The 17,481-nt window shown below is 38.0% G+C and overlaps 1 protein-coding gene across 1 annotated transcript in view; it reads left to right on the forward strand.

Moving 5' to 3' along the window:
* The window catches only part of HYDIN (HYDIN axonemal central pair apparatus protein), a 470,364-nt gene that overhangs the window by 136,319 nt on the left and 316,564 nt on the right, over positions 1-17,481 (forward strand). The window lies entirely within an intron of this gene.

Raw genomic sequence — 17,481 nt, forward strand, 5'->3', positions numbered from 1 at the left:
AATCTAGTCCATTTCTTCACCCCATTTTACATATGAGGAAACTGAGGCTCCAGAAAGGAAAATGACTTGCCTGAGATCCCACAGGTAGTAAGCAGCAAAATCTAGAGTTGAGTCTTCTCTCTCCAAAACCACTCAACTGTGCTGCGCTTCAATTTAATTTAGCCAAAATTTATGGAGTCTCATGCATGCCTGATCCTAGGATAGGTGCCACAACTTCAGTTTAAGAATGAAACATATTCATTCTTTTTTTGAAAGTTTTTTTGATGATTTTTGGGTTTTATATCACATTAATTTCAAGATATACCCCTGCCTCTGCCCCCCCCCCCCCCCCCCCCCCCCCTCCCCCTGTAAAACCCTTAAACAAAGGAACAAAACACTTAAACACAACATCTTTTTTTTCTTTCTTCTTTTTTTTTTTGTCAAAGCAATTGGGGTTAAGTGACTTGCCCAGGGTCACACAGCTAGTAAGTGTCAAGTGTCTGGTCTGAGACGAGATTTGAACTCAGGTCCTCTTTACTCCAGGGCATTCTATTCACTGCGCCACCTAGCTGCCCCTTACACAACCACATCTTATAGGGCATACAACATTCCATACTAATGATCCTGTCTTCCCTCCCCTACCCCTCCTCCATTGCATTTTAATTTTCTTTTCTAGGGCCAAGATTGCAGACATATTAATTTGTCACTATTATTTCCAAATTAACCTTTGTGTCTTTATTGTTTTTTCTGTTCCCCCAAAAGTTCATCAGATTTTATACTTATTTTCATAAAAAAATGTATTTAGATAACAATCAGTTAAGAAATATTCAGTGATTGAATATTTCGAGATCCTAGAAATTTGTTACTTTCATCTATCAAGCTACAGTACCATATCTCTCCTTCACTAGACCCTACCACCCCTTAAAACTATTGTCCTACATGTCTCTTCTTCTTTTTAACCCATACTCCTCAAAAAAGCTGTCTTTATTTGCTGTCTCCACTTCTGCTAACATCCCATTCTCAACCCTTTGCAATCTGGCTTCTCACATCACTCAGTTAAAACTTTTTCTATCCCAAGTCAATGCTCTCTTAATTGCCAGATCTGATAGCATTTTCTCAGTCTTCATCCTTCTCAACCTATCTGTTGTGTCTGACACTGTTAACCACCATCTCTTCCTGAGAACTCTCTCCATTTTGGGTTTTTGTGACACTACATTCTCCTAGTTCTTCTCTGTCTGACCACATCTTCTCAGTCGCCTTTGCTAGCTCATATAACTCTGTCTTAAACCCTCTTCTCTTTTCCCTTGATACATTCTCTCTAGGTAACCTCATCAACTTCTGTGAGTTTAATGACCATTTCTGTACAAATACTCCCAGATCTTTAGATCCAGCCTGTCTGTTCAATATCAATAACTGCCCATTGAACATTTCACCTCTCTTCTCCTTTTCTCTAGGCTCTGAGGAAGAGAAGATCCTTCACCTTGTCAAGGTTCCTCTCTCCTTTCATATCTTCTAGGATCTTGTCTCCTTATTCATTTTATCTCCATCTTACATTTTTATTCTCTCCCTGTTTTACTGGCTCTGCTGGGTAGGCTACAAATATACTCAAGTTCTACTTGTATTTCAAAAACCCTTCCCTTGATTCTCATACCTCTTAGACTACCATCCTACATCTCTCTTGTCTTTCACTGCAAACCTAGAAAGAGTAGACCATTGTGCTGCCTTTTCTTCCTAACCACTCACTGTTTTCTATTTCCACCATTTTATGGCTTTTGCCAAAGTTGTCAATAATCTCTGTTTTGACAGAGCCATTTTTAATCCTATCCCATCATGTTCTTTTGAATCCCAGTGGCAGAATTCAGTGTGTGTTAGCTATCCCTCCCTTCTAACTTTGTGCCTTTTGCATATTTGGTAAGCATGCCACCTCTACATTTATGCAAGTAGTTAATAAAAATGTTAAGTAGCACAGGGTCAAGCAAAGCTCTCTAGAGGACTTCTTCAAAATTACATTGAATAATGACTACTCTTTGGTCTAAACATGCAACTACTTCTCAGTCTATCTAACTTTGCCAACATTTAGGCCATAACTTTCCATGTTTTCCAAAGAATAGTAAGAGAAACTTTGCTAAATGTTTTCCCAAATCCCACACAGACTCTCTCTGTAGTATTCCTCTGATCTACAAGGCTAGTAATCTCATAAAAACAGCAAACAAAGTTTAAGGCCTCCTCTAGGTGGGGGGAAAGATGGCCTGGAGTTCAAGGGGATACACTGGCATGTGCAACCTCTTTTTTCTTTTCTTTTTAATCATTTTATTGTTGCTATTTTCTTTTTAAAAAATATCATCCTTACTTCCCATCAGTCTTCTCACAATAGAATCTTCCCTTGTGACACATAAGTACAGTTCAATGAAACAAATCAACCTATTGGCCATATTTGAAAATGTACATTACATTCCACTTAGGTAGTCCAACAGCTCTCTTCCAAGAAGTAGGAGGTCATGATTTCTCATTGATGAAGTCATGCTGACTCTGTAATCACCAATTCCATTTCTAGATGTACACTAACCATTCCTTTAAGAATATATTCTTGAATATATCTGGGAATTGAAGTCAAGCTCATTAGCTTATTGTTTGCAGAATCCATTCTCTTCCTTTGTTTTAAAACATTGGGATAATGTCTTATGTCTCCTACAGTTCAGTAGCACCTCTCCCATTTTCCAAGATCTCTCAGTGCTGCTGACTTTGGCTCAGTAATTACAGGTCCTTGGTCTTTCAGTATCCTAGGGCTAGTTCATTGGGACTGCTTGAACTCATTAGGAGTTCTCTTACTATCTCTTTACTTATCTTGAATATCAATTTCCTATAAGTCATTATTGTTCAGTTCTGAGATTATTCTACTTGAAAGAAGAAAAAGGAATAAAACAAGAGTTGATCATTGAGACAACTCAGTAGTCTATTATAATTATTTTACTCACCCTAAGCTGTTCCTTTGATCATCCTTCTTTTCTCCAATGTACTTAAAAAACTACTCCCTCTCCCTTTTAATCCTTTGCTTTCTTATCAACAATGGTCATTTTGAGCTTTAGCACATCAGGTGTTATTATCCTTATAATGCTATGCCATTTTTTGGTATTTGTCCTCTATTGCCTGTTCTTACTTCCATCTACATATCTTTTTAAAATACAAGTTGACTGATAAGTTTCATGTGCATCACTAAAAATCTCCTTTTCCTCCTTATTAGAGTTTTTCTTTAGGCCATTGGAATTCCATCCTGTGAGCTTCCCATCCTTCCTCAGTTAGCTCCCTCACACTCTTTTAGAATGTGTGATTCTACCTGTCCTTGCTCTGATTCCTTTGAAATCTGCTCTCCCAAAATCGAGGGTGCACAGCATACTATGCCTGTGCTAAATAAATGATATCTGTGTAATGTATTTAGGGTCATAATTACTAGAAACAAAATTTCATCATATAAATTGTGCCATTTTCAATAAGAGTGGTCTCTCACACTGACACATGTTCTTTACTTCCAGTTTAATGGGAATTTTTCCCTATTCTGAATTCCAAGATAAAGTGTACCTTATTTGTAAGTTTTCCACAATTTCCATCCCAGCAAGTAGCTCCTTCCTTTTGGTGAGAATCAGATACAGAATAGAATTTCTCTTCTTTGGTTGCTTCCTTTTTGAAGTATGAAATAATCACTAAGGCAAGTTAAGAGATTACTAGCAGCTCTGCCTTTGGAGGTGATAGCAGTTCAACAGATGTCTGCATAACTGAAGTTCCTCATCACTACTATCCCATTCTTCTATGACAGGCTAGTGATTGATTGTACAATATCCTTTTTTGTTTCTTTTTTCTGTCCAAATGGTCTGTAGGATACTGTAATGACAATATTATTTTGACTTCTGTTTGCCTCCATTGATCTTCACTCAAGTGCTCTCCACCATGCTTTGGGGCTCTGGTACTTAGATTTCCTCATATGACCATACTTTCTCAATAAGCCAAGACTACCCCAACCCTCCTTTACTTTTGTTTTCTTTTTTTTTTTTTTAAGTATCTCATCTGGAGCACATTCTAGTCATGGATCTTATATCACTAATCTTCAGTAATACCTGTGAAGTCAAATCTGCCTTATTTTGTGCATTTTTGTGTAGACAACCAAGGCCATGCATTTTATACCAGCTTCTTTCTTGGATTTATTTCCTGTGGAATTTTAAGTGTTCATTGGTACTTTTTGATGCACAGGTATTTTTTCTTTGACACAGACATAGTCTTATGTGCACCCTAGATTTTGGAAGAGTGGGTTACAAAGGAATCAGAGCAAGGATAGGTAGGGTTGTATGGCCTGACACATTATAGGGGACATGAGTCCAGAAAGGAAGAAAAGCTCACAAGTACTCTGTTACCTAGGTTGGCAGATATACATTGGTAGTTTCCCCACCTCCTTGTCCCCCTTCCTTTTCAGTTTAAATCTCTTTTGATTTTGTGCAATTTCAAAGAGAATTGTCTCTCATTGAAAAAAAATATATATTCTTAGCCTCTACTGAGAGAATTCCATCCCTGTCCAGGAGCCTGTCATTCCTATAGTTTAAGCTATGTTCCAGAAATACATATCTCATTTTCAGATACAATCTGCTTAGCAAGTTGTTCACTTCCCAAATCTGCCTTTGTCTTGAATCTAATAAATTTTAATAGATACATGTATTTCAATATACAAAGAACAAGAAAGAAGATTATATAAAAACTGTAAACTTCAGTTATATGCTTTTAAAAGGAAATATACACATATGTATAAAAACATTTAACAAAGTGGTAACAAATTGCTCTATTTGTATCCATTTTTTGTACTTTCTACTGTCTTCTGTGCAATTAAAACATTTTATTGAAGCTTTTGTTGCATATTTATCACTGCTCACTAAACCACCTCTCCTGAATAGAAACCTTCTCTTGTAATAAATATGTATAGTCAATTAAAAAAAAATAACATGATGGGCACGTCTGAGAATATGTTATCATATCCCTTTAGTGCGCTAACTTTTTATTTTATTAGTTTAGATTTTTTATGTTTTTGTAAACATTCATCCATTTCATTTGACTTACCAGTTTTGTTGACCTATATTTGAGAAAAATACTTTCTAACAATTTCCTTTACAACTGTTGTGCATTTGGGGGGATTTTGGTAATTTGGTTTTCCTCTCTTTTTAAAAAATATCAAATTAACAGTTTTGTTGAATTAGTATTTTTTTAAAAATAGCTCCTGGTTTCACTCACCAATTCATTGTTTTTTGCTTTTGTTTATCTCTGCTGTTTGAAATTTTATATGTGTGTGTGTGTGTGTATTTTTTTTTACTTATTGCTTTACCAGTTTTTTTTTTGTTGCTATGTCTTTCTTTTGATAATAAATGTGTATAGGGATATAAATGTTCTATCTGAGACTGCTTTCAGTCAATCAGTTGATCAACAAGCATTCTTTAAAATGCCTTTTATGTACCAGTCACTATGCTAATTCCTGGGGATGGAAGTTAAGGCATTCTTACCCTCAAAGAATTTGCATTCTATTAGTGGAGACATGTAACACATATAGGTAAATTCAAAATAGAAGCAAGGTGATTGGAGGGATCAGGAAAGAATTTATGTAGAAGATGATGCCTGAGCTCAATTTTGGAAGGTTACTAGGAATTCTAAGAAAGGAAGATGAAAGAATACATTTCAAGGAAGAGAAAAAGGCATGGAAGTGAGAAATGGAGTACTATGTATTAGCATCAGTAAAAAGGTCAATGGACTGGCTCTTCATTTCTTTTGTTGTGAACTTGGGTCTAATGAGAACCACATTTTTCATTACCTTTTAGATTATTGGCTGTAAAAGGAACTTTATTGATGCACTTATTGTTGCTGGAATCAGATGAGGAATACTCTTTCTCTGTCCCACATGTTACAATTGTAGCAATTATACCATTAAATTCACAAATTCAAAGTTCACCAATGAATGAGTTGTGTGAGATATTTCTTATGAGTTCTAAAATGTGTTCATAGAAATCTCTCAGACATTTTATCAGTAATGTTTTATTACTGATGCTATATTATTATAATACCAAACTATAAATTCTGAAAATATGAAAAGCCATAAAAGTAAAAAATAAATTAATAAAATAGTGGAAACTGCATGCAAAGATAAAATTTTATTTTTCTCTATAAATACATTATTCTCAAAGTTTTATGCACTTTTGATGGATTTTTCTAACACTCCAAAGAGAACATACTAATATGGGCAAATAAATAACCCCAAAGAAATAAATGTGGGAGGATTTCCTTTTATTTACAACAAAAAGTCATGACTTTTTCTATGTCTTTATTATTTATGTTCCTTAGTATCTTTAAGGACTTTTCATGTAGTGAAAAGAAGGAAATGTGTGGTCTTACTAAATGTGTCAAATCATTAATATGCTTAAATACATTATAGCTTTATAGTTTATACTTTTGTTGTAAATAAAAGGTGATTTTCAACTGTCTAAATTTTTTTTTTGTTAATTGATACACTTGGTCCTCCTAGTTTAAGTCTGTATAAATATTTATGTTTCAAGTGTGTTTTTTTGTAAACAAAATATTGGAGCCTACTTTTAATGTGTGTGTGTGGGGGGGGTTGTTGTTGTTGTTGTTGTCTTGTTTTTGCTGCTCTCCTCCATTTCATGGGTAGTTCTTTCCATTCACATTAATGGTTATAATTGAGAATTTACTTTTCTTTCCATCATATTTTATTATAATCTCCCCCATTTGCCCTCTCTCTTCCCTCTTTATAAAGAAAAAAAGAAGGTGGGAAAAGAAAGGAAATAAGATCAGCACAAGTACTCTATAATTGTAGTAATGTGCTCCTATTCCTCTGCTCTTTCTCTCTTTACCCAGCCTGGACCTACCCTTTCTTTTTTTCTTTTCTTACCCTTTCTTTTTTTCCTTTTAATAGTCCTCCCTTTCTGATTAGCCCTTTGTTGTTAGAATGTACTTGTTGGCATTCCCTCCTCACTTCTATCCTCCCTCTTAAACCCTTTTCTTCCCTCTCTCTGTCCCTACCCATTTCCCTGTTTAAAATATTTTTACACCAAACTCTTAGTCTGTCTTCAACACTCCTTTGATCAGTTCAAATAGGAGGGATGTTCATGAAATACCCACTTTGCCCACTGTCACCTTCATATTTATATCTTCTTCTGGTGTACCCTGATTATGAGAAATAGAAGTTCCTCCCTCTACTTCCTCTTTCCTTTTCTAATGTATTCCTTTTCTCTTCCCTTTTCTTGAAACTAACAAAATATATAAAACCCATTTTCAGGTCCTGAATTTTCTTTCTTCCTTCTTTGATCCTGGAAGATAGTGGGATTCTTGAGTGTGAATGATCTCTTCCCTACCCATTAGAAAATAAGCCTTTTATCATCATTTAGCTTTTTAAAAATATTCATGAGAGAGATTAAAGTTTGATGTACCAAACTGGGAATTACCTGCATAGAGGTAGTGATTGAATCCATGGGAGATAATGAGGTTATCCAGAGAGATGGTAGTCAACAGTGTTAAATTTTTCAGAGAGGTCAAAAAGCATAAAAATTGAAAAAAAAGACATTGGATTGGTCAATTAAAAGATCATTGGTAACTTTGGAGAAAGCAGTTTTAGTTGAATGATGAGGTCAGGAGATAGAATGCAAAGAGTTGAGAACTTAGTCAAAGGAAAGAGGAAGGGGAGGGAGGAAGGGAGAAAATTTATAACCCAAAGTTTTAAAAACACTTGTTAAAAATAAAAAAAAATTAATAAAAAATTTAAAAAAGGAAAGAGGAGTACTTTTCTTTCTTCACAATAACTCTGTAGAGAACTGCTATGGTAAATTGCTTGTAGGATTTTTTAATTGTGGAGTTGTTACTCTCCTCTTTTCTTTACCACCCATTCAGTACCTCAATAGCTGTATGCCAATGTCCATTCTCTTATTACTCACTTATTTTGTCTTACTATTTTCTTCTCCTCAATTTTTTTGCCTTTCAATTTATCTCTTCCTTCCTCCACTTGAATCCATTCCCTTCTCCTCAAGTTCTCCTCCCCTAATACTTTTCCTTTAGCTTGATTCCTTCTTCATCTTTAGCTGTAGTCTTTTTCCTCCTTCAAGTCTATCCCTCATTTCCCCTCATCTTGCATCCTTCTATTTCACCTTCTCTTCTTTCAAATCCTCATCAGGTTCTCTGAATTTCTCTTTATATTCAGTCTTTGACTTTCTTCATTATTCCAAAATCCTCCTTCCAGAACCTTCACAATTCCTTTTTCTCCTTCCATAGCCTTCTCCTACCTGCTGGAAGCAGACTCAATCATCTATAAAATTAAGATATTGGATTAGGTGATCTCCAAAGCTCCTTCTAGTTGTAGATAGTATGACTCTATGATTGATAGGAGTGCTTTGTTTAGAGGGGGAAATAGGAACATTTGGTCTGGTAAACCAGATAGTCTATATAAATTCCAGAGTTGGATATCCCAAGTATAAATTCTTCCACAATGGAAGAGGGGCACACTGTTGAAGGGCCAATAGTATAAGAAATAGCTTGACATTATGTGCCTTTATTCTTCACCTTTTAGAGATAGTGGAGAACACTACCCATATGAAAAACTACAAAGATGACAGCATTGGCTAAGATAATTTCAACAACAAATGAATGAAATTTCCCTATTTCTTCTTTCTCTGAATTCTAATTACATTCGTATTCTCTTTTTTTCTTCAGTTTCCTTTTTTCTCATTGCCTTTCTGTCTCTATATTCTCTCCTCTGTTTTTTCTTAGTTGCTTTCTTTCAGGGTGGGGCACTAAGGAGATTATGTATGTAAAAGTTTACACAGCTGTGATGATATTGCCTGACTTTATAAGCTAGGTTCATGGATTTATTTAACTTTTTTTTATATCTTTGTCTGTACTGATGGACAGTAGGAGAATTCCACTTACAACAAGTATACTAGTTCTATTGCAATTAGTAGTTTGGTGATAAAATGATGAGCTTTTGGCTTCCATGTTTGAAAGAAAAGGAATACTGCAAATCCCATCATTAGAGCCTGATCCTTACTCTTTACAGGGCCCACTGGGGAAAGCAGACAATCCACTGGTTATCCTTCATTCATGCTTCATGATTGGGCCACTTTATTTTCCAGTTATGCACTTCTCTGTTCATATCTTTTACATAGTTTCTCTATCCTTTTCTCCATTGGTAATATGTTGCAGCCTGCCAATACCTACCACACACCTTTCCATTGTCCTTCAGGTGATGTGGAACTTGAATTCCTCGGAGGCTGTGGTACTCCACGACTCACAGAAATACATCCTTGCCAGAAGAATCTTTATCTTCTCTTCCCCACTTCATGAGAAGTTCCTCTTATGTAGGGTACCATTTTTCTACCAGGCTCCTTGCAGTATCTCGAAGCTGCCTTTCTTTGGTGTATCTAATTTGTCCTGGGCTCCTTATCCAGGCACTGGAACCAGCTGCTGTTATCTGACCTGCCCTCTGATGCTCATCAGGTCCTCCTCCAGTCAAGATGGAGGTAGAGATGGATGATCAAACCTGACTCCAAAGCTGGGCTTTTCTCTTCCTCCCCAAGTGATTCCTTCTCAAGGGAATCTCTGGGACTGGCTCTTTCCTTTCTGCTTCCAGATGTTCAAATCTCTGGCTTCTGATCTCGTTTACTGTGTTATAGATGATCCACAGGGCACAACCAAGTTTCTTTAACTAATCCAAATGCATTTCATCTCTAATGTTACTGTAGTTCATCTAATAGTTTTTAAAGACTTCCAAATTAATCAAAGACTTCTTGGACTTTGATTCAGGAGAGATGTTGGGGCTTATTCATACCTAGTTCCCACATCTGATTGATTGTTCTCAGTCATATCAAGACATCATTTTGTCACTTACTTTAAGTGGGGTAGAGAGAAGAAAAGGATGCCTTTTACTTGGATATAGAGGAGAAGCACTTTTATGGAGAAGGGTCCTAATACATCTCTTATCAGAGAGATTATGTCACAACATATAGGCTCAGAGGAACACACAAAAATTAAAAGACCATCTTATTCACATGTCCCCTCATCCCACCAATTTTTTTTTGGAGGGGAGGCAATTGGGATTAAGTGATTTGCCCAGAGTGACACAGCCAGTAAGTGTCTGAGGCAGATTTGAACTCAGGTCCTCCTGATTTAAGGGCTGGTGCTCTATCCATCGCACCACCTAGCTGCCCCACGCCAATTAATTTTTTAGGATTTTTAAAAACTCTCTTGCCCAATTTCTGTGTTCAATAAATAATATTTTTTAAAAAGTTTTCATGTATATTATGTATAGTACTATATGTATACTATTGTGTAGTATACACCTACTCTGAGTGATAGTTTTCATTTGTCCTACTGTGGTATGCAAGGTGGTAACCATTGTCCATACTGCCCTAGGCAGTAGTTCCAGACTGCCAATGAAAGAGAATAGCAAAATGCCAGAACCAGGACAAAATGTGGAATGATAAAAATTGAAATCAATGTCTTACCTATCCCTCATTGCTATCTCTCTCATAAGAGGAGGGTTATGCAAACAGATACCTAGGAGAAGAACTCATCTTCTGCCACTCTAAACAAATCAAGAGAGTAAAAACTTTGTGAAGTAGGTGCCATTATCATACCACTTTACAGAGGAGGAAACTGAGACACAGAAAGCTTAAGTGACTTGCCCAGGGTCACACAGCTAGTAAATGTCTGAGGCAGGATTGAAATTCAGGTCTTTCTGATTGCAAGTCCTTCCCTTAATCCACTGTACTACCAAGCCATCTACTTAAATAAAATAGGTTCTGTGCATCTTCTGAAATCAATAATACCCTCCTATTCTGACAACTCTTTCAATGCTCAAAATGCTAAGGATATTTTCCTATTAGTTATGTCAGTAAAATGCCAGGCAAATAAAAATGTACCTGCGGGTGAGGTGGGGGGAAATGATTGACAGAGGTTTTAGAGCAAGTAAATTATGGCAAGAGCATTCCAAAGAGGAAAGATGAGGATAATGAAGCATCATGGGAAATTGCTACTATGGGCTAAGCATCAGGGAGAGCTCTAGAAAGGATTCTGTTAAGCCTTAGAGGAGTGCCAGAGGGAGGAAGGAATCAATGGTAGCTTGCCTAATTTCTAATAGTAAGGAAGAGATGAGCAAATTAATAACCAGGGAAGGGTGAGGGGCTTAGCTTCAAAAGCAGGTTTTTCTAGGAACCACTCTAAACAATTTGAACTGACATGAAAACAGGAACTTCCTGCGGCAATGAGCAGGAGCATGTTAGGGAAAGCTTATCTTGTCCTACCTGATGCCCATAGACAGCAATGGCCTGGTGTCTTCCAAGATCATAATTGGACTTAAAGGATCCCAGGCAGAGGCATGTGTCAAAAAGGGCAAGAACAAGGTGCCAAAGTCTGATAAACAAGCTCCCTGAATGGCAAAGATGTTGTTAGTTTGCAAGGCACAAAATCTTGAAACTAGTCAGCTAAACAACATCTAAAAGATGTATCATAACCTGTTGGAGTGAGATTGTTTAGGCAGACCTCTGCAAGGGCAGGGCAGTTGTCTGCTGGAGTATAGAGGGAGGGTTGAGTTAGAAGGAGAAGGAGAATAAATGAACAAACAGACAAAAACTGAGCTCTGGAAAAAAAAAAACACCATGAGGCAGAGACAATCGGGAAAACTTGCTACTGAGGCAGTGGAAATTACTGAGGTCAGAAAGCAAGATCATGGGGAGTGTTAAGGAGATGACCATCTGTCTGATGTGGCTCAGTTCTTTAAATCTTTAGTCAGTCAATCAACAAACATTTATTAAGCACCTACTATGTGCCAGGCACTGTGTTAAGACAGACAAAAGGCAATCCCTGGCCTCAAGCAGCGCTCAGTCTAATAGGATAGAAAATATACAAAAAATGTTCAAACAAGCTACATACAGGATAAACTTGAAATAATCAAGAGAGGGAATGCACTAGTTAAGAGAAATTGGGAAAGACTTCTTGAGTCTGCATTCCTTACATAATTAATAAATACCTGTACTACTGTAATAATATATAGTGTACATTATAAAACAAACAAAAGTAGACATTTAAATGGATAACAGATGAAATACTGAAAAGATGAAATATTTTTAAAATAACTTTGATTTTATTTAATAGTACAAAAACATGTCTGCTTTCAATAAAATAACATTATTACCAATATATTTTAATGAGAGTGGTATGATGAGGAATGCTTCATAGTTTTCAAAAATCTTGGTATAATACTCTGTGATAATTTGAAAGTCAGTCTAAATTCAGTTTATTTCGACATTTTCTTTTGTTCCAGCAATTTTTGAAATTTATTTTTATAGTAAACTTGATATACCAACACACATGAATATTTTAATATGAAATGTTTATTTTGTATATTTTTTTTGACAAGGCAATCAGGGTTAAGTGATTTGCCCAGGGTCACACAGCTAGTGAGTATCATGTGTCTGAGGCTGGATTTGAACTCAGGTCCTCCTGACTTCAGGACCGGTGCTCTATCCACTGCCCCACTTAGCTGCCCCTATTTTGTATAATTTTTAAAAGTGTATATGAACTTTTACTTGATAGTATCAACACTCCCTTTTTTGTGTCCCTTTCTGACCTGTTCTTCTTTATTGTGTATTTTTGATGCTTCATTGGTACTTTCTCTTCTTTTTATCATGCATTGGTATAATTTCTGTCCACTTCCCTTTCTCACTCTCCTCTTATGCAAAATCTTTTCAATTTTCTGTAAGTGAAATTGGTCATTTTGGCTTTTTTATGATTATCTCTATCCTTTGCTTATTCGAAACTCTCCCCCTCTCCCTAGCTGTGAAAGACCTCTTTCTAGCCCCTGTAATTTGTTCACAATTATGACCTTTTATATCTATTTCATTAATTCATTTGTGTCATGTAGTGTGACATTTTGGTCTAAACCTAACTCCTCCCAGTCTGCTTTCCAATTTTCCCAGCAGTTTTTGTCAGAGTGAGTCTTGACTGCAGGAGGGATGTCCTCGAGCTTATGGAACATTGTGTTTCTCTGCTTTCCTGGGTCTCATGTGCCTCATCTGATCCACTGAATGATTTTTCAGTTTTTTTAGCCAGTACCAAATAGTTCTGTAGTATAGTTTAATATTTGGTACTGTGAGATCCCCTTCCTTCCCACTTTTTTCATTATTTCCTTTTATTTATCTCTTGTCTTTCCACATGTATCTTGCTATTAAGCTGCCTGGTCCTATAAAGTAACTCTGGGTGTTTGATTGGTGTGGCACTGAGTACATGAATGATTGAGGCTGTGATGGCTGTCATTGCTAAAAGATGAGATCTCACAAAGATAAGCTTGTTAGCAGGGCTATGGGCAGAGAGTGGTCCTGGAGAACAATTGGCACTTTATCCCCGAGAAGTCACTAAAGTTTCTCTCCTCTCACTGTCTTCTTAAACTCTTGTTTGACTTCCAACCTTGTCATTCCACCGAGACTTCTCTCTCCAAAGTTATCAATGATCTCCTATTTGCCAAATCCAATGGCCTTTTCTCTATCCTCATTCTCCTTGCCCTCAACACCGTTGATCACTCTCTCTTCCCTGACACTCTCTTCTCTCTAGGTTTTTGTGACATCACTCTCTCCTGGTTCTCCTCCTGCCTCTCTTTCTAACTGCTCCTCCTCTGTCTTCTTTGCTGGATCTTCCTCCAGATCCATAAGTGTCCCTCAGGATTCTAACTTGGGCCCTTTTCTCTTCTTTTCTCCTTTTATCCTACTTCACTTAGTGATCTCATCAGCTCCCACGCATTTAATGACCATCTCTATGCCAATGAGTCTCAAATCTACCTGTCCTGCCCCATACTCTCTGCTGAGTCTCACATCTACAACTGCCTTTGAGCCATCTTGCATTGGATGTCCAGTAGACATTTTAAACTCAACATATCCAAAACCAACTTCATCATCATTCCTCTTCTCACCTTGCTTATTACTGTAGAGGGCACCACCATTCTCCCATCTCTCAGGCTCACATCCTAGGAGTCATCCAGGACTCCTCACTATCTATCACCGTTCCCCCCCCCCCCCATATCCAGTATGTTGCCAAGCCCTATTGATTTCACCTTTGCAACATCCCTTTAATGCATCTCCTTTCTTTTGACAGTGCTACCACTTTGGTACAGACTCTCTTCACCTCACATGTGGACAACTGCAGTAACTGCTGGGGGGCTCTGCCTGACTCCAATGTCTCTCTACTCTAATCCATCCTCCATTTGGCCCACTTAATTGCTTTTTCTGAAGCACATGCCTGACCACAGCATCCTCCTATTCAGTAAATTACAGTCCTTCCAGTCACCTCCAGGATCAAATCCTCTGTTCGACATTCAAAGCCTTTCATAAGCCCTCTCCTACTTTTCCAATCTTCTTATACCTTAGGAAATAAGGTATGTATTCCATGTACTCTTGGATCCAGTGATATTGGCCTCCTGGCTGTTCCCTGAACAAGACAAGATGCTCCATCTCTTGGCTTTGGGCATTTTCTTTGGCAGTCGCCCATGTCTGGGATGCCCTCTTCCTTATCTCTATGTATTGGATTCCCTGGCTTCCTTTAATTCCCAACTAAAATTCCATCTTCTACAGGAAGACTTTCCCACCCCCTCTTAATTCTAGTGCCTTTCCTCTGTTAGTAATTTCCTGATCATTCTGTATTTGTATTAATGTTTGCTTGTTGTCTCATGCATTAGACTTTGAGCTCCTTGAGGGCAGGGACTACCTTTTGTCTCTTTTTTGGATCCCTAGCATTTGCCTAGCACTTAGTAGGTGCTTAATGAATGTTTATTGATTGATTAATTGATATGCAGAAGCTAATGGAAGTTGAGTTGGGGGCTGGGCTCGGTACTGCTACTACTACTACTCTGACTACCAGTTAATATTTTTATAGAACTTTAAGATTTATAAATGCTTTACATATGTTATCTTATTTAAGTAAATTTTTAAGTAAATAATTTAAGTAAATATTACTTAAGTAATTACTTAAATTTCTTAAGTAATTAAGTAAATAATTGATCCTCATTTTTCAATCCCACCTACCAATTAAATAAAGTTTCTGTTGAAATTCATTTAGTAAATTTCCTTCTTACCTGATGTTAATCAGCTGTTCTGGCCATCTAAATGGAAAGAGTCACATTTTTATATTTTTAACAAATAGCTCCAAACTCCATTGAAATTCTTCATTTGGAAGATATTTAAATAGGCTGGAAAATTCTGTTTCCCAGCTGTTGTTTTTTTTTAAAATGTCAGTCAGTCAACAGGCATTCATTAGGTGTTTATTCTGTGCCAGGCACTCTGACTAATCGGCTCCAGGGATACAAGGAAAAGCAATGCCCTGCCCTCAAGGAGCTAATGTTGGCATGAGGGAGACAACATGTGAATAACTACTGTGCACAGATGAGAGGCTTTCTAGGTGACCAGTGCTCTGGACTGGGTTCTGGACCCAGTTGTCATAGGTAGAGTCACATCACCTGAACAATGAGAAAGAGAGAATGCAAAGTGTGATCAGTTACCATGAGGCAACGGAAGTGGAGAGACCTGTTGATAAGACTTAAGGGGAGGTTGTTTTAGTCTAAAGGAATTTTCCAGGGAGCATGTTGTGGGCAGACTTTGGGAAGCAACATCTACTAGAAGGGACACTCAGGAAAAAGAGACCTTCTGGCTTAGAGGGTCATTTAGGCTTGTTAGCATGCTTGGCTGAGACAGAGTCCAGAGTGTTCCTCCCCCATGGCCCATATTAGAATGCTGGACACCTGGGAAACAGTGTGAATTCAATTTGCTGAGACAGACATACTGAAGAGAGATCAGTGGTAGCAGCAATGCATTTGTCTTCAACTCCTCAGTGGAAGGAGGAGAAAGGGGCCTATGGACAAGCCACCACATTTGCTGGGAGATGATGAAGTAGACCCAAGCAGCTACAGAGAATAGTCCCCACCTTCTGGGGTCTGGGGAGAGTTGCATGAAGTCTAGAGTCAAGGAGCAGTGCAGACCAGTGAGGGGGCAAGTGAATGATTGGAAACAGCCAGAGGAACTGAGGAGGGGGAGCCCTGATGGAGAAGAAGAACCTCCATTCACCCCCTACACAAGCCCTCCCCTAGCCAGGGCAATATTGGACATGGCCCCTGGGAAGATGGCTGCTTGCTGGTGGACATTGCATTATGCTGTAGGTACCAACCAGAGTCCTACTATTTTCTGCTAACCCCTTTCTTCACAATAAAGATATAAAATGTGCAGAAGCATGCCTATAAAAAGATAAGTTTGATTATCTCTCTCTCCCTTGAAGCACGGCCACATGGACTTCCCAATTCCTAGCTGAAAACGAGAGAGACAGATAGACCAAGAAGGGACAAGTCAGTTTAGAATCAATGTCAGTGGTCAAAAGTCATCTGTTCAACCCAGCTACGTGGTTCACTGGGGCCTGTTTGTTCTGGCAGAAGTTATCAGTGGGGATAATGCTGATCTTTTCTAAGGGACAGTTCAGTTTAGACTGAACAAAGTTCAGTCCTGTTCACAACGAAAAACTCCCTCCTTCAATTGAACACTGGTCTTGTTGGGGTCTTTTTGTTCTGGAAAGAATTAAGTTGGAGGAAAAACTGAGTTTTCATGCCTTGCCTTCTAAGGCAGATAACTTGATGTTAGCCAATGCTGATGATACTGGGAGTCCATCAGTATTATGCCAGGCATTGTGATAAACACTAGAGATGCAAGTACCTGCAAAAAGACAGTTCCTGCCCTCAGAGAGTTCTAATGGGACAAGGAAACACATGAAAAGGGAATTGAAAAGGGGAAATGAGGAATCTGCATTGGGCACATTGGCTAAGTCTAGAGAATAAGGGATAGCTGATCTGAGGCCCTTCCCCAGAATGGATGTTCTAGAAAAAACTCTCCAAAGGGAGAAAGCTCCTACAGGAACAGTCAAGAAGCTGCTGAGGCATGGCAGCATAGTCCAGAGCGTGACTTGAGGGGTGACTGGTCTGGGGCCAAGAATATTTCCCAGGATGACTAGGCTAAGCATGCAAGTTCCTAACAATAGTCTTCAAATACCTAAAGAGACATGTGGAAGAGGGAGCAGATGTGTTTTGTGTTTTTCCAGAGGTCAAAATGACCCTTGGGCACAAATTATAGGAAGACAAGTTTCAACTCTATATAAGGGAGGAGCCTTTTGATAATTAGAGCTGTCCATAAATGGAGTGACCTATCTTATACTATAGAGAGCTCCCTGTACCTGGAAGGAGTCAAGCAGAATCTGGATGACCTGCCAGAGATTGCATGGAAGGAATTTAGTGGGAGGTTTGGTCAGATGACTTCCTTCTAAGTTACCTTTCTACATCCTGGAATTCTAAATTTCTATGTTGCTAAGAGAAAAAAGAAAGGCTTTGGAGAGTTTATGTTCTCTTAGTCACGTAGATCTGAGGAGTTGAGAAGGTTGGTCAAAAGTGTTTGT

The sequence above is a fragment of the Vombatus ursinus genome, unplaced genomic scaffold, assembly GCF_900497805.2.
Source record: "Vombatus ursinus unplaced genomic scaffold, bare-nosed wombat genome assembly UNPS02012515.1, whole genome shotgun sequence".
Lineage (NCBI taxonomy): Eukaryota > Metazoa > Chordata > Mammalia > Diprotodontia > Vombatidae > Vombatus > Vombatus ursinus.